This window comes from Mytilus californianus, unplaced genomic scaffold, assembly GCF_021869535.1.
Source record: "Mytilus californianus isolate M0D057914Y unplaced genomic scaffold, xbMytCali1.0.p SCAF_15, whole genome shotgun sequence".
NCBI lineage: Eukaryota > Metazoa > Mollusca > Bivalvia > Mytilida > Mytilidae > Mytilus > Mytilus californianus.
Window position 1 is genome coordinate 11,402,545 of NW_026262637.1, and position 23,045 is coordinate 11,425,589.

The 23,045-nt window shown below is 33.6% G+C and overlaps 1 long non-coding RNA gene across 1 annotated transcript; it reads right to left on the reverse strand.

Annotated features, from left to right (window-relative positions):
- Window positions 1-3,214: 3,214 nt before the first annotated feature.
- On the reverse strand, window positions 3,215-5,696 carry LOC127725895 (uncharacterized). The gene is made up of 3 exons (XR_007993265.1): window positions 5,564-5,696; window positions 4,412-4,627; window positions 3,215-3,315 (listed from the first exon to the last, which is right to left on the reverse strand). It is a non-coding gene; the product is annotated as an uncharacterized LOC127725895 (long non-coding RNA).
- Window positions 5,697-23,045: the final 17,349 nt, after the last annotated feature.

The following is a 23,045-nucleotide window of genomic DNA, read 5'->3' on the forward strand; positions in this document are numbered from 1 at the left end:
ATATTTACAGATATTTATTTTCTCTGTAAATAATTGCATTATCTAAATATGCCATCGAAGAGTGTTCATTTTGAATTTCATTATGCCTACTCTACACCAATCGTTGATTTTTCGTGCATTATGATATATATAGTTCTTACCGAAATTTTCACATCAGAATTAGTGACACACATGACGATTTTTAATTCTTAATGTAAATTTTCCATAATGTTTATGTTCCATCGCATAATATATTTTTCTGAAATGATCACTATGTCTCTAAATGAAATCTACTCGAAAGTGAAGTCACTGATATCCGAGTGTACTACGGCATGATATCGCCATGAACTTGCTTTCAATAACTGATTACAGCGTTCATTCATTTTGAAAAGGGTCTATTTTTTTTATAATTTTTCAAATTATGTATTGTTTTTGTTGTCAATACTATCAATACTTAAAGAGATTATAGACTGATAGTTACCGTTGTTCTACTGATCAAAAGAAAAACAAGGATATCTTGAGAACTCCACAAACTAGTTTAACCCCGGCACATATTAATGTCCCTGTCCCAAGTATGTTGTGTTGACTTTCGATCATTAGAGGTCAGAAAAAGTCCCACTAACCTCTATTTGCAATTTATGTTTTTATTGTTATTGTGTTTAAAGATGGCTGTCGTATTACCACACACCCTGCATTTCTCTTAATTCAAAGATATTTCCTTAAATAGTGGGTCAACTGGGGTTTAATCCTCGTTCAAGCTTGTGGAATGCAAGCTGAATCAACATACTAATACAATGAAAGTCCCAACTATGTACTGATTTTTCTACCCTATATACCACTTTGCCTCATATTCTTATTAAGAAAAAATTCACACACCTAATTAAATAGGCATTTAAAAAGTCGGAATGCGAATACATATGTTCAAACTCTTTTAGGTCATTTTTTAGTAGCAACAAACAAAAGAGCTATGTCAATTGGACATGCTTTGATACTATATCTGCCCTTGAATTTTTACTTGATAACATTTTTGTTCGCTTTGGAGATTCCGTATATCGTCAAGTTATCGGAATTCCAATGGGGACTAACTGTGCACCACTTATTGTGGACCTGTTTTTGTATTGTTATGAGTTACACTTTATGACTAAAATCAGCAAAGACCCATCGAAACAACATCTGATACAAAAATGTAACAATACTTTTGGATATTTGGATGATATATTGGCTCTCAGTAATGACGACTTCAGTATGTATACTAAAGAAATTTATCCTGTTGAACTTACTTTAAATAAAGCTAATACTAACAATGACCACTGTCCTTTACTCGATCTTGATATCTATATCATTAACGGGAAGCTTAATACAAAAATTTATGATAAAAGAGATGATTTTTCATTTCCTATCGTTAATTATCCATTTTTAGATGGTGACGTTCCCTTGTCACCATCTTATGGTGTTTATATATCTCAACTTGTACGATTCGCTCGTGTATGTAACAACGTATTAGATTTTAGCGAGAGGAATTTATGTATTACTGAAAAATTATTACACAAGGGTTTTCGATATCATAAACTAGTCAAAACATTTACTAAATTTTATCATCGGTATAAGGACATCATTCGTAAATATAACTCAACATGCAGACATCTTATACGTTCGGGTATTTCACATCCAATCTTTTATGGTAATATTCTTTACAAAGCACAAAAATGTCAGTATTCACCTCAAAAGCTAACAAAACCTTTAAACAGACTTATTAAGAAGGGATATAGTTACGATACTGTTGTCAGGTCATTAAAGATTGCATATTTTGGCTTTAATATTGATTCACTTATAGGGTCTTTGCATCGGAATTAAACATATTTATTCTAAAACCAGTTGTTGGCATGACACGGGTTATGATCTTCTCATATATTTAATGATGGTATAATACTAAACCCCTAACAGGAGGGATTGTGCCTGATATTCATATGATGAAGACATAATCTTTCAATCAGTTTAATTGAGGTCTGGAGCTGGCATGTCAGTAACTGCTAGTAGTCTGTTGTTATTCATGTATTATTGTCATTTTGTTTATTTTCTTGTGTTTCCTATTCTGACATCGGACTCGGACTTCTCTTAAACTGAGTTTTACTGTGCGTACTGTTGTACGTTTGTTTTTTCTACATTGGCTAGAGGTATAGGGGGAAGGTTGAGATCTCAAAAAACATGTTTAACCCCGCCGGAATTTTGCGCCTGTCCCAAGTCAGGAGCCTCTGGCCTTTGTTAGTCTTGTATCATTTTTAATTTTAGTTTCTTGTGTATAATTTGGAGTTTAGTATGACGTCCATTATCACTGAACTAGTATACATATTTGTTTAGGGGCCAGCTGAAGGACGCCTCCGGGTGCGGGAGTTTCTCGCTGAATTGAAGACCCATTGGTGGCCTTCGGCTGTTGTCTGCTCTATGGTCGGGTTGTTGTCTCTTTGACACATTCCCCATTTCCATTCTCAATTTTATATTGATTTATAAAAAGACAAATAAAAAAGAGAGTTGAGCATTTTTGTCAAATTCAAAGGGAGCAAAGTAATCGAGACTGAGATGAACTTTTGAGCTGCTCCATGCTGCCAAAATAACATCAACACTAACTGATTTGGAATTATGCTTGTCAGATTGACGAAAAAATAATCATTTCAGAGTCAACAGTAACTTTACCCAAACACTTTAGAGTCAACAGTAACTTTACCCAAACACTTTAGAGTCAACAGTAACTTTACCCAAACACATCAGAGTCAACAGTAAATTTACCCAAACACATCAGATGATCAGCTTTCAACATTTTTTATAACACCCTTTTTTTGTTTTTTTTTTAGCTACATCGGTTTTTTTTTTTGGCTTCCCAATCGCTTGAAGGAAGCACGTGGCATTGTAATAACTTACTCTACTTGCTGTAAGTGCTTGTCTATATCAACACGATATTGTCCTCATATGTGATAATACATTTTAGTTGATTGTTTCAATTTCAGAGCAGTATATTTTAGTAGTAATTTATACTGAATTCTAAAGTCATAATTTATGATTTATCAGTTCTTCTGTTAATACTAGTATTTACAGGTCACAGTGATTTTTTTTCAAAGTAAGATCAAATTTTTGCCTTGCTTCTCTCAAACTTTTTAATGTAATGTCATTTTCATAAAATACACTACTAAATATGACACGAGAAACAAGCTAAGTAAGATACATTGATACTTACGGTGGGTCATAAAAACACACTAAATACATGTATTTCATAGGGAATTTTGAATTCGGGTTACATATCTGTACACCACAACCCAATTGCTTACTGTCCGCCCACACTAACTACAATGTCAAAAAATGACAATAATAAGTTCAGTGTTTTTAAAATCATCTTTTAAGTATAGTTATATAAGTGATTCAAACCTGGTCCACATAATTTTGTCTCATTAATATTAATATTCGTTTCCTCTGAGACATAATAAATGAACTCCTAGTCTAAATATAATCAAGACGTAAGCAATGTACACTTGAACTGACCTTAAGTGCAATAAGAATTCAATTCATCATCCAAAATTTACATGACAGGAAGTAATAAAAAACATCAAAGCCAGCAATCATATACTTAGCATATATATTGTCAAAAAAAAAATCAAAATTAATTCCTACAAATTAAGAATTCTTTTAAAGAAAACCGGTAGGAATTATCTGTTTCCTTTAAAACAAATTGATGAATTTCATGCGTCCGAAGCGTTTTACTGGATTTATCAGGAATACTAAAAGCCGAATTTTGAATGCCAAGGATGTATAAGAATCGAAACAGTTGAAGAGCTATATGATCAAAAAGGACATAAACAAATAGCTAAATCCATGTGAGGTCGAAAGTTGTGAATTCCCTTCAAAATTACAAAAAGGACAAATCTAATCCAAAATGGGCAAATTACACTGGAATACCTTTATTTTTTGATTAACGTTTAGACGAAGAGATCAGAGAGGATAGATCCTGATCTTGATGCAGTGAAACAAACACCAGAGTAAACAGAAAAGGTTCAAACAAGTTAATCCGAATAAAAACGCGGCAATCTTAATGAGCGGAATAAAACGAACGTATTAATTGGGTTAGGGTTCTGCTGACTAATGGCCAACCTCCATGCCATGCATGTTTGTGTCTCGACGCAACGTTCCAAAATAACTTACCTTATTTATTTAGTCGATCACTATTCAGTATTCTAATGATGCAGTTTTTCTATTCAATCTTTAACACTTGCAAAATACTTAAAAAATCCTAAAAAAAAACATGAAATCACCAAATTCGCGCAAATTGAACGCACCCGATTCTGAAATGTTTTGCATGTTTTCTAGAGCAATTGACTCAATAAGGGTGCATATACAGGACCAGAGATACATACTATGTCACATTACTTTTCATATTCACAATTACCTGCGTATAATGTCCTGTAGACATACTAAAACCCCCTCCAGGGGCATAGTTTCTCTTCTCATCAAACCACATTTTAATACCTCTCCTTATCAATACATTTATATCTTCACCAACACTTTGCATTGCAAGATTTTCTCCTCTACCATTCTGTTGATGGCTGTTAGAACATTTTGCAGCCCATGCAGTAGCCTCTTGTTCAAGAGTTTGACTCCAGACCTAGTATAAGTCAGATAAACAAGATCAAATGAAGATAAGAAAATATAAACATATAGGTCGTTAGATTGAAGAAGAGAAAGCAGTAAATGAGATACTATAGTCATGGGCATATGAGCAGGGCGCAAAGGCAGCAACTGCCACCCCCACTTTTTGGAATTTTTTTTTAATTGAAAATAAAAAAACTGAAAATGAAAGAGGACACTTACTTCTAGACTATAAGACTAAAGAACAGTTTTTTAGTGTCACTTTCAGAAATGTGTTCCCAATTGATAGTCTACTCCTATGCCACTTATAGTAAAATATGCCTTATTTGACTAATAACATATATTAGCTAGTTATACTAAAATAATGGTGAATTCTGTAGAACTGATTGGTGTCACTATTGGAGCAGGAGTTGAACGGTTGACTATTCCTAAACATAAATCCATACAAATCGTAGCTAGAAGGCGTTTTATCTTGTTGTATGGCTTGAGTTACTCCTTCAAGATCTTCAAGTAAATGTCAAGACGAGAAACAGTAATATAGCCGAGAATTCTTTGATACGCTAGTTATTTGTGAGTATTTTTTCATTCGTTTTATCACAACTTTTCTTATATAACAGGATATAAGTGTAACAAGCACATCCAAACATCATTTGAATCAATGGCTACACTTAGAAGGAAGCGATCCTTATGTGATGGCGAGGGAACACTATAAGTATCAATAGAGACATTGAAATTAATCATCTCTGTAGACGACAAATTATAAATCGGGCATTAATTCTGTTTATGTATATTTGGTAAAAACTCCCAAAACCATAAGTCCTTAACCAGAGATGCTTAACCTTTGTATAAGCTCTATTTGATATTTGCTACATTCTTTTGCCAGTCTGGTTTTAGTTTCACGTTCGTTGTACATTTGTTTTGCCAATTAGAAGTAATAGACAGAGTTACTTACCAATTTCTGCATGTTGGCGGCATTTTCCCCTTTTCTATATCGATTATGTTCATTAATGAGCAATGAGCTATATTTGGAACCTAAACATGTTCCAAACACTGACAACAGAACCACGAGCAACGATAATTCAACCATTATCTGAAAAAGAAGGCTATCAAAATCATCATTGTTCGAAGAATATTTGATTGGAAAATCGCACACTTATTCTAACAAGTGCATCAAAGAATATTGTTGTTAGGTGTCATTTTAGTGCTATGAAATAACACTTTTTAAAAATCTTTGTTTCACCTGTATCAATGAAATATATGAACGATAAAGTTGTGATCAATGAAATATCCGAATGGAAAAGCTATTAACAATGAAATATATGCATCGAAAAGCTATTAACAATGAAATATATGGATCGAAAAGCTATTAACAATGAAATAAATGCATAAAAAACTAGCAACAATGAAATACATGCATCGAAAAACTATTAACAATGAAATGTATGAATCGAAAAACTATTAACAATGAAATATATGCATCGAAAATCTATTTACAATGAAATGTATGCATCGAAAATATATTAACAATGAAATATATGCATCGAAAAACTATTAACAATGAAATATATGCATCGAAAAACTATTAACAATGAAATGTATGCATCGAAAAGCCATTAACAATATGTATCGAAGAACTATTAACAATAAAATATATGCATCGAAAAGCTATTAACAATGAAATATGTACATCGAAAAGGTATACGTATTAACAATGAAATGTATGCCAACGAAAATCTATCAACAATGAAATGTATGCATCGAAAAGCCATTAACAATGAAATATATGCATCGAAAATCTATTAACAATGAAATATATGCATCGAAAAGCTATGATGAAATGAAGCTATGAATGAAAAAGAGAGGCGAAAGATACAAAAGTGACATTCAAACTCATAAGTCGAAAATAAACTGACAACGCCATGGCTAAAAAAGAAAAATACCAACAGACAAACAACAGTACGCAAAACACAACATAGAAAACTAAAGACTGAGCAATATGAACCCCACCAAAAACTGGGCGTGATCTCTGGTGCTCCGGAAGGGTGAGCAGATCCTGCTCCACAAGTGGTACCCGACGTGTTGCTCATGTTAGTACAAACCCGGTGATAAGCATAGAATGACGTCAATTTTCACTGAACTAGTACACATTTTCATTTAGGGGCCAGCTGAGGCCCACCTCCGGGTGCGGGATTTTCTCGCTGCGTTGAAGACCCATTGGTGGCCTTCGGTTGTTATCTGGTCTTTGGTCGGGTTTTTGTCTCTTTGACATATTCCACATTTCCATTCTCAATTTTATTGTAAAGGTGTGACCAGTAACGTTTATGCGTGGAAAAGCTGTTATTATTTAAATCTATCCTATGATGCACAGAAAAGATGTTATCAATGAAATGCTAGTGTTATAAAAGGAAACGCTGGGTTCAATGAAATATATGCATGGAAAAGCTGCAATAGAGGAAATGTTTGTATGGAAAAGGTGTAATTAATGAAATATATGCACGGAAGAGCTGCGATAAAGGACATGTGTGCATGGAAAAGATGTAATCAATGAAATATATCTATATAAGCAAAGTTCGTTATCATTTTTATTCATTAAATTGACCTACATGTATATTCTTCACGTCTTTACGAGCCTTCCTGAATATTTGTTGTTACCTATTGTTTGTACGTCTTTAAATAAAAATTACGTACTTATATATATACCTAGTCCACGACCCATTACACAAAAAAATAGATTGGGCAATACGTGTATTGTTCGTACTTGTATCGTGCATGTGGTCAATAATAATATGGGGTATATATGCATGTAAAATATGTTATCAATGAAATACTATAGCATATTAAAAGGATAAGCTTTGATCTATGAAATATATGAATGGAAATGAAATAAATGCATAAAAGCATAGAAAAGTTGCGATAAATGACAGATATGCACGGAAAAGATGTAATTATTGAAATATATGAATGGAAAATGCATGATCAATGAAATATATGCATTTCCTGTTCTTCTAATTCCACCCACCTCTCCAAATTTTGTTCCGATAAGATTTGAAAATAAGTATACTCGCCTAAATAAAAAGAATTTCTGTATAATTCCTGTATAGAAAAACAGTTACTGAAATATTTATAGGAATTTCAGTTTCTCCTACACATTATCAATCAAAACCAATTACATCATTTGTCACTGAAAATATAAAGAGTTTACAAAACACTTGTTCCTTTTATCCTCAAAACACTGCTAATTTTAGAAGTATATAACAGCGTAATACCAAGTCCAAAGAGACAAAAAACAGTCTTCTATCAAAATCCAGGGAGTGACGCACAAATGAACTAAATCTAATAATTAATACACAATTAAATTAAGACGCTTTGGTCTGTCATGTTTATTGTTTTTTTTAAACTTTGATGTGACACCTGTATCCAGTCAACAAGAGCTATTATTCATTTTTTTCCAGAAAGGTTAATGTACTGAGGCGCTCCGGTTCAATGTTTTTAGCGTGAAGACGTAGCGAAGAGTTTTCCTATTGATGCTTATATAAGACAGTTCATATTTTTAAGGTTTTCGTTTCGATTTCTTCTTATTATAACATCCAAAGGTTCTGCCGTTCTCGTGTAAATGTATGTTGAAATGACAGTTTTCAGTATACTATACATCACACTTTGTGTGTTTTTATTAAAAGGAACAAGATTGAACAAGACAGATTTGAACACGTGTTTTGTATAACTATATCATTAACAAGGAAGTTACATCATTATACATGTTCAAGACGGGTGGTATTTGTTAGTTTGCATTTAGAACAAAATAAAAATAAAATATTGCCTACAGAACATATTCTACATAGATTTACAGAAATGATGTATTGGCAAATCAAATGGGACATGCATTTTCCCGAATACGTTCGCAGGAGGATATTTGTTTCGCGAGACGATGAGACGTTATAAATAAGTCATCATAGGTTACCCGGATTTGAATTGACAATCACCATACAATGAAATTTGAAATTTTGTCATATTAAATTAATGAATGCTGGCATCAAACACTTCAAAGTGCGTCACTAAGATTAATCGATAATGTAGTTCTGAAGAAAAGATTTATTCAATATTCTCAATGAGTGAAATAGATCTATATAATGTCTAAATTAAGGCGACAGTAGTAACCAATATTAAAATATCTCCAATCGATAGGAAGAGAAAAATCAGGGTATCAATCAGAAAACGAGGGAATCGTAGTAGTATTCAAAAGGTGCGTCGACAGAGCTTGCTATGCACACATCACCAGCCATGCAAATTCACACTCGGTCAAAATGTCGCAATCGTGAATCGGACACACTCGGTAAAATTCTGTAAAGATTAGATGACAATACTGGTATCTAAGACCCTGAAAACATGTCGCTAGTGTGTTGAGACACCGACCCATCGTTTCGGTCAATTAAATCTTGATGGTGATAGTAAAACTTATGTAGTGTCGATTTCAGTCGTTCTTCCTCGTAACTCTGTAGGAGCGGTTAATGTGTAAGTAACACTCTCTTGTTAATGAAATCCGCACGTAACGTATCAACTGAGATATGTGAACGGCATACATAGATTCTATTTTGAAGTCGTCCATCTGTGTCAATATCGAGGACAGATCAAGATTTGAAGCTGACTTTTCTACTTTATATAAGTATATACTCGTTTGGTTATTAACGGGCCGGACCATATCAGTATTTATACCATATAGGTGTTTTTTTCGAATAAATTCAAACTCCCTTAACAGACACAGCTCGTTCTCTGAACCAAAATCGGCATATATGTAATTAACTGAAATCCTTTATTTTTGTTGCATATTGTCTAAATCTTGGTGTTACACGCAAAATTGTCCTTGAATACTTTGGCTACATAAAACAACCAAAACTGTATTAAAGTCAGACAAATTACAATTATTTATCAATCCGTGGTACAAGTGTATAACATATAAAAAACAAAACATGTGAATGCATCTACAAGCAACTGAGAAACTGAAAAGTGTGGGAAGTCCCTAAATTTATATTAAGTTAAATGACAAATGAAATGTAAACTATTCGCTTATCCTGCAGAATATACAGCTTCACCGGAACAGGGATTGGTCTTCTATCAACAAAAGTTATATAAATTAATGTATTCTGTCACTGCATATAAAAGTTAGCATCACTGTAGGTTACATTCCAATTATAAAGTTCAACTGTTTCTGTAATGATCGGAAAGTTCTGTCAATGGCTATGGTAAAGCTCAATTATAAAACTATAAATCAGACGTGATTGTCAGTAAAGTTCGTTCACTTCATAAATAGTTCTGCAGGTATTAATTAACTCTTATCTTATAGAAATAAATAAAATCACTAAAGTAAAATATTGTCAAATTTTCAGTCCTAACACCTTCCTACACAAGTTAAAAATTTAACTTTTTATAGTTGAAATTTTAACCAGTTCATTATAAAATTACACTGAAATTGAAACTTGATAGATTAATATTAAATCCACTGAAACATTTCTCATTTGAAATCACACAATTTGCACTGACTTTTTTTTTCTATTTTAAACACCATTATGAATAACTTTCATAATTATTGCTTAATTTTCACAAATTATTGACTTTGATTTTCAATTAATTCCACATAATTTGATATAACAGACATTATATATTTCACTATGAAAATAAAAACACTAATATTGAAATATTTCCTTTCAAAATTATTCCACTCTGAATAATATAAGAACATGTATGACGTGTAAATCCCAACATCATAGTTATACAGAAATCCAGAAACTTGACATCTCCGCAAGTTTCTTCTGATATTAACAACATGTTCAATGACAGATTTATTAACTGATCTCTCTCCAGTTGTAAAATCCTTCTCAAGTTCTGTAGGCCCTCGCACAGGCCAACTATACAAAAGCTCAAACGGAGCAAAACATGTCTCTTCATAGGGTACCACCCAAAATGCAAAGAGTACATAAAGTAATAAAATGTTATCTTTCGACGACCATTTCCGGTGTAAAATATTTCTTCTAATTAAATCCTTTTACACACTCTGGAGTTTTGATCCTCTCTCGTCTCATTTACCTCCTGTAAATCCTATGTTGTATCCTCGGGTTCCTCACCTAACCACTTCTGAGGGACAACTCCACACTCGTCCATTAACTTGACGAATTGCACTTATTTGCATAATGTCCCCACTGTTTACATTTAAAACACTGAATTGTATCATTTGAGATTGCTTTCGGTTTCTCTTGTGACATATTGTTGTGGTTGTTATCATGATCAAATGTAGGTTCCTTCTGGCTTTCGTTATATTTCTGATTTGTTGGAGTTGAAATGTAATCCTCTGCTGCTTCAACTATAGATTTTTTTCCTTTATTTCGTCTGATCCACTGTGCTTGTGAAGATGGCAAAGCTTTCAAGAAAAACTCATGTTGAAACACTCAATCGGATCCCTATCCATAACACAACGTTTTAAATTGATATTAACTCTGGACATAAGTGCTCTATATGTTTCATTGTTCTCTTTTCTAATGTTGACTAAATCCAAAAAGTATTCATGCGGTCGTTTCCCGTACCTGTCAATCAAAGCTTTTCGAAGTTCATTATAAGAAGTTGAGGCGTGTGATGATACATGTCTCGCATCACCATTAAGTAATGTTCTTAGTTGAAGTAGTCTCAAATTTGAATTCCATTTTGCTTGATCCGCAACTGCATTGAACTCTGATAAAAATATCATAACATCATCATGTTTTGGGTCGAAAGGTTGTAGTTTAACTTTAAATGGTAGTGTATCATTTTCTGCTTGCATGTTCCTTTCATGTTGAGTTCTTTGTAGTATAATTTTCTCCTTTTCGACGGCTAATTTTTCCAATTCAAATGCAAGTTTCTCCCTTTCAAGTTGAATTTTCTCTCGTTCAAATTCCATGTCTTCCTTTGTAGAATCTTTCTTTCTAGACCGTTTTGGTGGTAAAGTTTTAGGAGCGGGAAAGATCTCCTCTTCCTCCGACTCTTGCTGATTTTCATCTTCTGCAAGTTGTATTAATTTTGCTGGTATAGTTCTTCTCGGTCTACTCTTAGCTATTGAGTCCTCTACTTGTAATCCTGATGCTTCACTAATAATCCCCACGGTATCCATTTAGAAATATTACGACGATTAGTCCTAACTGTACTTATATCATAACCAATATAACTGTACGACTGTCAGAATTAAATGTAAATTTTCTAATTATAAAAATCCCATGTACGCTGCCACCAGATATGTTACACGCAAAATTGTCCTTTAATACTTTGGCTACATGAAACCACCAAAACTGTATTAATGTCAGACAAATTATAATTTATTAATCAATCCGTGGTACAAGTGTATAACATATAAAAACAAAACATGTGAACGCATCCTCACGCAACTGAGAAACTGAAAAGTGTGGGAAGTCCCTAAATTTATATTAAATTAAATGACAAATGAAATGTAAAATATTCGCTTATCCTGCAGAATATACAGCTTCACCGGAACAGGGTTTGGTCTTCTATCAACAAAAGTTCTATAAATTAATGTATTCTGTCACTGCATATATAAGTTAGCATCACTGGAGGTTACATTCCAATTATAAAGTTCAATTGTTTCTGTAATGATAACACCGGAAAGTTCTGTCAATGGCTATGGTAAAGCTATGGTAAAGCTCAAGTATAAAACTATAAATCAGACGTAATAGTCACTAAAGTTCGTTCACTTCATAAACAGTTCTGCAGGTTTTAGTTAACCCTTATCTTATAGGGCGTTACAATCAACAGTAAGATCACATGGGGTCCACATATCAGTAACATCACGAAAAAGGCAAACAATACCTTGGGATTCTTGAGAAGAAACATAAGCAGCTGCCAAAAAACATCAAAGAAACAAGCTGCAAGATCCTAGTCCGCCCACATATTGAATATGCGTCTACTGTCTGGGACCATTCAACCAAACAACATACCACAGCCATCGAAATATACAACGATGTGCAGCCAGATTCATCACGAGTGACTACAGGAGAGATAGCAGTGTAATATCAATGCTCCAACAACTACATCTAGAAAGCCTGCAGTCACGAACATATAAGGCCCGCTGCACCATGATATTTCGAGTCATCAACCAACTGATTGAAATACTATCACTATCGCTACAGCCGGTTCACCTAGCTACCAGGGGACACACACAGAAATTTCAGCAAGTAGCTTGCTCCACCAGAAGCTACCATGACTCATTCTTCCCCGCTGGTATAGTCCTTTGGAACTCCCTGCCACAGACCATGGTCGCGTCTGATTCTCTCGACTTCTTCAAGGAGAGAATCAGCACGTACAACTTCTAAGGACCAATTTGTTTTTATCCTGTTTTTAACCTGTCTCACACGACTCCGATTTTAACTGTAAATAGTCCGATTGTGCGATAATGCTCCAAAGGAGCCAGGCACAGTATAGAAAGAAAAAGAAGAAGAAGAAGAATTGTAAATCGTATAAAGACGAGCATGAACAATTTTTGAATAACTAAAAATAATGTGAAATGTTTAAGAAATTTTAATTTACAAAAAACAAATTGAAACACACAAAAAAAAAAGAATAAGGAGTGTTCAATGCTCCAATTGCTAATGTGTAAAATTGTTAACTGCTTGCTTTATAGTTCATTTTCGGAGTCGACATACTGTGATTCGTAAAAACAAATTAATAATGACCATGCAAAAATGCTTGTGAGTAAAATTCATTTGATTATATTAATCACGCTACAATGATTACCAAATTATTATCTAAGTCAAACTTTCACTTTTAGAAACTCTTAATTTATTATACCATTGAGGGTTATGCCTTACGCAATTACTGTTCAACGTTCATCGTATGTATTATTTACCCGGACCATGTATATGTAAGAGAATGATAATGCCTTTCTTCATGATTAAGTACGAGCGTTTATATATATCTTTATTCTGACAAACCTTCGTCAATACAATGGTATACAGAAGTTACATGTAATAAATAGTACAGTTATAAATTAAAATAAACATAATATGTACACTATTTACAAATCTAAGTTGAATTTAGCCAGGAGAACACACACATGAATTAATATGCCTTATAAATGTACATAGCTTTTTTAAATATGATTGTTTTGTCATATTCATTACTTCCTTAAATTTAATTATATTTGGATAATTAATATACATGTACTTTTTATCAATATACTTTTGTCTTTCTATAGCCATAAATTTACACTTCATTACATAGTGGAATTCATCTCCAAGATATTTTAAGTCACATAGTTCGCATATACTTTTATCTCTCTGAATTGTTTTCCATCTACCACTTTCTATCGGTAATCTGTGGTTAATTAGTCTAAATTGACATAAAGTGTAAATATCACGGGGTTCCAAAATATCTAAATACTTTTCGAATCCGAAAAGTTCCTTAAAAAGGCGGTAACTTAATGTTTTTGAGTTCGTTTGAATATCTGAGTACCATGTTTGTTTAAATTGATCTTGGAGAGATGTTCTAACAACAGTCTTTAACCAAATTTCATTTATACAAGTTTGAATTAACCATACATAAGATAAACCAGTATCATTTAGAATAGATTCTATACATTTCATCCAATAAAATTTATCATTGTTTCCATGAGATAAACTAAACATTAATTTGTATGCTATTGTTGATAATTTACTGGGTTTGCTAATAATCAACTTTGCACAGTATGAAATCATGCGAACTTTGATATCTAAAGTATGGAAAGCCGCAGTGAACCCCCCGAATTATTTTTATTTTTCCCATTAGAAATGCATAAAAATAATGATTTTACAGAGAATAAATGGGAAGAATTGAGATTAAAAATTAACTAGTTTGATGGGTTCTTGTCCAGCTTTATGCGCATACCCTATAACAGGAACCATATCTTTATAAATGTTGTTTCTTTAATATTGAAAATTGGGCATTAAAGAATGACTTTTAAGTTGTTTTTGTTACATTTTAATTCACTACTGTCATACAGGTCTGTATGTGCACACTGCAGACAATTTAAAGCTTGGAATTTTGTTAACATGATAAGGCCAAATAAAATATATGTGTGGTTCCAGTTACCCTACCTACCCTACTTTTTAGTCTTAATAATAGCCTTCCCTACAGACTTTTTTTGTCATTTTTCACTAAGCACTGTTAAAGTCAGAATGTTGCTCCCATAGACTCAATATGGAAAAACAACATAAAATTTAAAAAATCCCTACCTACATGTACCTATCCTAATTTTTTTTTTAACTGGAACCCCACATACTGCATGTATTTTATTTTACTTTATATAAGACACCTGTTTTAGATGTAACTGGAACCCCACATACTGCATGTATTTTATTTTACCTTATATAAGACACCTGTCAATATATGTCTCTGGAGTAGTTATAAGGGACCCCTGTACATCCCATCAAATATAAGAAACATATTATGTACATGCACTATAAACAGACAGACAGACAGACAGACAGATTGCAAACCTAAAGTCCCCTCCACAAAGTAGGTAGGGGACTGTATCACTATTATGAATAAATGGGGAGGGAAGTGTGTAGTTTGGAGTTTCTAAGCGGGAAAAAGGGACCCCTGTCCTTTCCATCCCAACAAATATAAGATACATAAGTCATATTATTTACATGCATTAAATACCACAGAAAGTACCTTGGAGATTAATTGTTAACTTCAATCAGGGACCGTCTATGTAGTATAGAAAGTCCCTGCTTCAATAGGATAGAACATAATATATTTTCTGTACACTCCCATGACTAGGTTATTCCTCACAGTGGCGTATCCAGCACTTTTCATAAGGGGGTCCTGCTGACTGACGTAAAATAGTAGGGGGGGGGGGGGGGGGCTCCAGTCATGCTTCAGTGATTCCCAATATAATCAACCAAATTTCTCCCACAAAAAAGGGGGCGTGTCCCCCCCCCCCCCCCGCCCCCATTGCCCACTCCCTTGATCTGCCTTAACTCTAGTCCGCGATTACTTTAACGTACAACGGCTGTTTTGCCAGACAAGCTGTCACAGTGTCCGTGGGACAATAGCTGTTTTGCCAGACAAGCTGGGGCCGTGGGACACACGACCTCAGCTTATCTGGTAAAACAGCCGTTATACGTCAGAATAATCTCGGACTTACTTAAACTCTTCCCCTTTTCTCCGTTTTTCAAATTATATTCATAGTTTTAGCATTAATACCTTCGCAAAATATAGTGTACAATATATTTTAACATCTTTCTCTAAATACTGAAAGCTACATTACAATAATATATACCTGAGAGTGACCAGTGGCTGAGAGGTGGAAGGTCGATCTGCAATGCCTGCCATGATTGATAGCTATGGTCTGAAGTAAATCCAATGTGCCAATCCTTTTCTATTGAGCTCCGTTCCGCCTCTGCATTCTAAGTTGATTTGATATTAATTATACTGCACTTTTAGTTTGAGTTCAGCATTAAATAATGTACAGCATCAAAAGCCGCTTTATTGCAGATGTCTATTCTTTTGGTTAGAGGCTTCCCGTCCGAAGATTTTTTGTTGAGAATTGATAAAATCTTCAAAATTGTCGGCCCACCTCAAGCTTTTGGTTTAGAGGATTCCCGACAAATTATTTTTGATTGGCTAGTAATTATCTTTCGGCCTTGCTTTTGGTTTAGAGGATTCCCGCCCGATTTTTTTTGATTGGCTAGAAATAATAATTTCGGCCTTGTGTAAAAAAAAGCGGGGTTTGTGTAATAACAATCTGCCGGCCTTGTGTAAAAAAGCGGGGTTTGAGTTGAAATAATCTTTCGGCATTGTGTAAAAAGGCGGGGTTCGTGTCATTATAATCTGTCGGCCTTGTGAAAAAAAAAATCTGCGGCCGCCGCAATAAGAATCGAGAAATATGAATCTGAGGGCGGGAATAATAATAATTTGCGGGCGGGAATGATAATAATGTGCGGGCGGGATTGATAAAAATCTTCGGGCGGGAATAATGATAATTTGCGGGCGGGAATTTGAAGGCCGCCGAATAATTATTTTTATGCATTTCTTATGGGAAAAATAAAAATAATTCGGGGGGTTCACTGCGGCTTTCCATACTAAAGCTAATAAGACAACGTCCTAATTCTCCATATATAACACAATTCGGGGTGGAAGATTTTAGATGGAGTAGAAGTTTACGAGTACTTATCATGAAGTAAGGGATTATCATTCTCTTACAAACTTAGAATATTGTAAAGTGCTCAAGGCTCAAATGATCTCTTAACTGGTTGTATATAAGAATTAATTTCATTGTCAGTGCAATGTTTATAATTAAAGCATGACTTCTTTTTTAGGCATTTCATTTATGGATTAGTTTTAGTGATGTAAGGACTTTCTTATCATTTGGGAAATATTTAAAAAAAAATCGTTATACATATTATGTGACACAACAGAACAAAGAAAATGAAGGAATTGTATATGTTTTCTGATTGTGAGTATGAATGTAAATTATGTAATATTTTAGTGAGGAATTATCCTTTTTTTTAATTTACAGTTTAAATCAATTGATACATTTGAGTTACAACTAAATTTTATTTAGCAGCCAATATTTTGGTCCGTCTTTTTCAGTACATCAAATACTATTTCATTATGTCAGGGAAATGTTCAAATAAAATGCCTTTAAAAGTTTTTAATATGTTCAAGACTTAAATTAAATTCCTGTTTTTTTTCATCGGAATATTGGAAATAACTATTCTTCCAAACCGCTGATCCAGTGATCAAAGTTTTTGAAAGCTATAAAGATTAAGGTATTTTGTTTATTTTAAAGCTTTTTTTTTCTTGTTTTGCAAAAGCTTTGATATTGTTTAATTATTTAGTAATTTGAAGTTATTAATATTTTCATAACAACATTCACGGTACCAATTTTACTGCACAGTAAACTTCAACTTATTTTGAGTTTGTTTCACAATTCAACTTTTAGTCAGTTTCAATCACTGTGTGATAAATCCTTTCAATCGGATAAATGTGCTTCGGGGTAGTTGTAACTCATTTATAGAAACTCGTTGTTTTGAACTGTAAATAGACCCTAATAATAGGATAATCCCTTACTAAGAACATGATTTACATTCATACTTCACAATTAAGAGGCATCAAATCCTACAATTTCATTAGTCGAGAGCACTTTGCTGTATTCTAAATGAGTATATACGCATATGGTCATGACCATACGCGCATGGTCCAAGTACTCGTATGGTCCGGAACATATATAAAGTGAAATTAAAAAACTTTGCAAAATGTTTAAAAAGGCATTATAGATATTTTAATTAAACTCTAAAAATGATTTGCAAGAACTAAAGGGTTGATATGACATTTAATTGTAAATCAAACATGTCGCTATTTGCTTTTTGCTAAATGCTACGTGCAATTAAATTCAGTTGTTTCCGAATTATGTGTATTTCATAACAATCTGATTAAAATAAGATTTTTCACTTTGATAGGTTGTACTTGTTTTATAAACACTAAAAGGGATTTATAATTAACGTTGATTATGGAATATGAAGGATCGTAAGTATTTTATCCATCTTACCTTGCTACATGCATATGTGACAAATTGACACCTACATATTGAATACCTACTATATGCCCTTGGTGACCCGACAACACAGATAGCATGGAAAATTAAATACGTGAAATTAAATACAGTTCTTTCCGAATTATGTTGATTTCATAACAATCTGATTTAAATAAGATTTTTCACTTTGATAGGTTGTTTTTTAGCGGCAAGTAAGATACGAAGATATCCCATAAGTAGTCATATGTAGATGACCTTTTAAGCATTCTATAATCAACTAATTATTTCGAGTGATACGCTGATGCTTTGATTTTAAATACTTCCCCGCAAACACAGATTTACATAACTGAATTAAAATGTCAACGTTCTGTTGGTTAAATGTCATATCAACCCTCGATTCGTAACATAAAAAAAAAAAATAAAACAATGAAACTTTTCTGTTTACAATCATGTTGGTGCATATTATTTCAGGACTATAATCGGAAATATTTTGCAGCTTTTCAGACAATATTTTTTATCGCCAATAGTAAAAATATCGAAATTTTAAATGCTAAGATTTGATTGGATAAAATCCGATACAAACAAATCTAACGGGGCAAAGTGAAAAATCTGATTTTAATCAGATTGTTTCATTCTTGACATTTTTGATTATACATTTGAAATGAAAAATAATGGTAAATCAAAAATCATACGCGAAATAAGTCAGACACCGCTGTTGTGAAAGTAAAAAATACAGGAAGAAAATGACAACAAAATCTCGATCATTACATTCAGGATTCACGAACCATATGATAAAAGAGAGGCAAAAGATACCACAGGGATATTCAAACGCATAAATCGAAAACAAATTGACAATTCCATGATAAAAAGCTAAAAACGAAGCAATGCACAAAACACAACATTGGATCTAAAACTGAGCAACACGAACCCCATAAAAACAGGGGTGATTTCAGGTGCTTCAGAAGGGTAAGCAAATGCTGTTCCACATGTCGCTCCCACCGTGTAGCTCATGTAACAATAAACCCGGTGATCTACATGTATAATAAACTAGAAGTGTGAACTCAGGAGCTTGGGAAGTGCAAGCAATTCCTCCTCAATCATTGACACATGTCTTGTTGCTAATGAAAAGCACAAATCTTGTGATCAATTCCTGCACCATCAGTGACACACGTCTTGTTGGTCAATCTGGTGATCAATTCCTGCTCCATCAGTGACACATTTCTTGTTGCTCAATCTGGTGATCAATTCCTGCTCCATCAGTGACACATGTCTTGTTGCTCAATATTGTGATCAATTCCTGCTCCATCAGTGACACACGTCTTGTTGCTCAATCTGGTGATCAACTCCTGCTCCATCAGTGACACACGTCTTGTTGCTCATGACAAGTACAAATCTGGTGATCAATTCCTGATTTATCAGTGACACACGTCTTGTTACTCAATCTGGTGATCAATTTCTGCTCCATCAGCAACACACGTCTTGTTGCTCATAACAAATACAATTCTGCTGATCAATTCCTGCTCCATCAGTGATACACGTCTTGTTGCTCAAGAGAAGTACAAATCTAGTGATCAATTCCTGTACCATCAGTGACACACGTCTTGTTACTTAATCTGGTGATCAATTCCTGCTCCATCAGCGACACACGTCTTGTTGCTCATAACAAATACAAATCTGGTGATCAATTCCTGCTCCATCAGTGATACACGTCTTGTTGCTCAATCATTCATCAATCATCAATCAAACCTGCACAATCGGCTGAATAACAATATGCTTAGCTTTCAGCATTATGCTTTGTTCATGTATCCCTTTAAGTTACTTATTATATATCTATGTAAATATCGAATAAAAACAAGTTATGTATCATGAATATAAGTAAACATAAAATAATTCACAATTGTAGACGTCATACTTTTTCGGAATAAAATATAAATGTTCACAACTTTCGTTACGATGATAATGAACTTATGTTTACTTTACACAGTATATGTGTATCTTTGGTATTTAACGTTTTTGCAACTGTATTTAATCTTTATCTTTCTTCAATTCAGTGTTTTTTCTTAGAGGTGAGAACGAAAAATGCATACACGTATTTTAATACTGTCAGACGGTGGAACACTTTTGAGTATTTGATTTTGAAATATGCAGAATTCATTAAAGGGTTGATGCATATTTAAAAAAAAAGGATAGTCTTAGATGCATGATTTTTGTATAAGTTGTTATTGACTTTGAACTAGCGGTCAGTAACTGCGAGTACTCTCAGATCTGTACTAAGTGTCTTTTTTATTGTGGGGGTGTATAAGTACCGTGCAACGTTTCTGCTTTGTATCGATCTGATGAGTTAAGCCCTTTTCAACTGATTTTTATAGTTTGTTCTTATGTTGTACTGTTACACCACTGTCCAAGGTTAGGGAAGGATTGGCGCCTTCAAACTATTTTAACCCCGCCACATTCTGTATGTGCCTGTCCCAAGCCAGGAGCCTGTAATTCAGTGATGGTCGTTTGTTGCTATATATCATATTTGTCTTTCGTTCATTATTTTGTACGTAAATCAGGCTATTAGTTTTCTCGTCTGAATTGTTTTACATTTGTCATTTCGGGGCCTTTAATAGCTGACTATGCAGTATGGGTTTTGCTGATTGTTCAAGGCCGTACGGTGACCTTTAGTTGTTAATTTCTATGTCATTTGGTCTCTTGTGGAAAGTTGTCTCATTGGCAATCATACCACATCTTCCTATTTTTATATAGCTTGCACCTTACATTTGAGCATGCGCTATGCAGATTTATTCATAATAATAAAGGAAAACACCCTGATCAGATTACTGTTGAATTCGAAAACAGAACATGTTATTAAGAATGTTCGCTCCTCTTGTTTTTGAATTTTTGCAGATATTCGGAATCCTCTGGTTTTATCCATGTAGTGCTATTAATACATTTTGCCTACAAAGCCCTACTTTTCTTTTAATATTTTAATAATGTATAGTTTTAAAAGCAATTTTTGAAAATCTTTAAAAATCCTTGTTTTTTTTTAGTGTTTGAAAGAGAAAAGGTGCAAATGTTAAATGTATGAAAAATCTAGAGAGAATCACTTCCCGCCAAATTTTTAATGGCTTATATCTTGAAAACAAGCACACGGACCCTTCATTTTTTTCTGCTTTGTTAATTCCTTTTTTCATATACTTTCAATTTATAACAGTTTTTTTTAAAAAGCTTGTTATTTTGAAACAGAGTAGCGAACATCCCTAAGCTATATATATAATAACACCCCTTAAATGTTTATATAGGTTGTCAGATATCAGCATTTATATTATTGAAATTGTTTGATTGTATTGTCTTAGACTCTATTGAGTTTCAACTTGTTTTATGATCAACTGGAAAAAGTGTCAAAAAATGGACAAAGTTTTTTTTTTGTTATGGCATAACAGTTTGTACGTCACACGCGCGTTTCGTCTACAAAAGGCTCATCAGTGACGCTCGAAACAGAACAGTTTAAAAAAGGGCAATTAAAGTTCGAAGTTGAACAGCATTGAGGACCCAAAATTTCGAAATGTTTGCCAAAAACAGTTAAGGTAATCTACTTATTGTCCGTTATTACAGCGGGTTATTATCCAGTATGTTTTGAGTAATTCTATATATTTTATCTATCTTGTACAAAACAATCCTTAAATTGTAATTGTAGCCTGCAATTATAATCAATGTAAATGTGATTTTAGGTAAATTTTCCATGAACTGATATGTAAAATATCAATGTCGACATATCTTTGACGACATAGTGACAACACAACTGATATTCTTGCATTGACGTGTCTAGAATATATGATACTATTAATTGATAAGCAATATTCATTTATAAGTAGTGAATGAAGACTTGAAGTCATTTTGTATTCTATTCCTGAACCACCCAGCAGCCGGCATCAGGGGCGGATCAAGCAATTTGTCTGGGGGAGGTCACCTTACGAAAGCTTGTAAAAAATCAGTTTTGTTTTATTGAAATTAATGTCATGAAAATAGTAACAACTATAAAGCACATGGTTAAACAGGACTTATAAAATTGATTCCAATTTCATTTTTCGTGGATCCTGCGTGCAAATGTGTCAACGATCACATCAAGTTCTAAAAGCAAATTATAAAGCACGTGCATCAGTGCATCAATAAAAGTTTGTATATTGACTGTCTTTTTCTCAACATTGTCAAGGAAAAGCAGTGCATTGGCTCTTGCCTCAGCGTTGCTCTATTTACAAGGTTTGTTATCCCGGCCGAAATGTTTGTTTAGTCTAGTTCAAGCATGTGCAATATTAGTAAATGGTTTGTGTGCTAAGGATCCCAAATTGTCAACCCAAACAGAGCACAGTATTTACAAATAAGCTCCTTCTTTTGAAGGAGAGTACACAAGCCCGTCATATCGAATCAGTCAATTTCTCAGTAAAATCAAGAGTTTGTTAATAAGACTCAAAACGAATAAAAAATATTTGAATTTTGGCATCACTGTAGATTTCATGTACCATTAAAAGTCGAGGAAAGTTGTAATACAAAAAACCATCTAAGATTGAGGAATGTCCCTTCATTTTCACACCAACACATCAAAGGAATCGAAGAAGTAATTAACGATCGCTGATTACATGTTCTTCGTAAAAACATACATGTCAAGGTACATGTAAATCGCTTAAAGGTAAGTAATGAACCTTGATTACCAGTGATAGACCGATTGATATTTCAATCAAAATTTTGTACATGGTGCACCATTTTTTGCCAACCACAGAAGGGGGGGGGGGATGATTACGTGCACCGGGTGACCACCCCCTGGATTCGCCTCTGGGCATTATTTTGATCCTTTTAATCATTTTTTTACAGATAAGATAAGATTTATTTATTTTATTAGATAAGA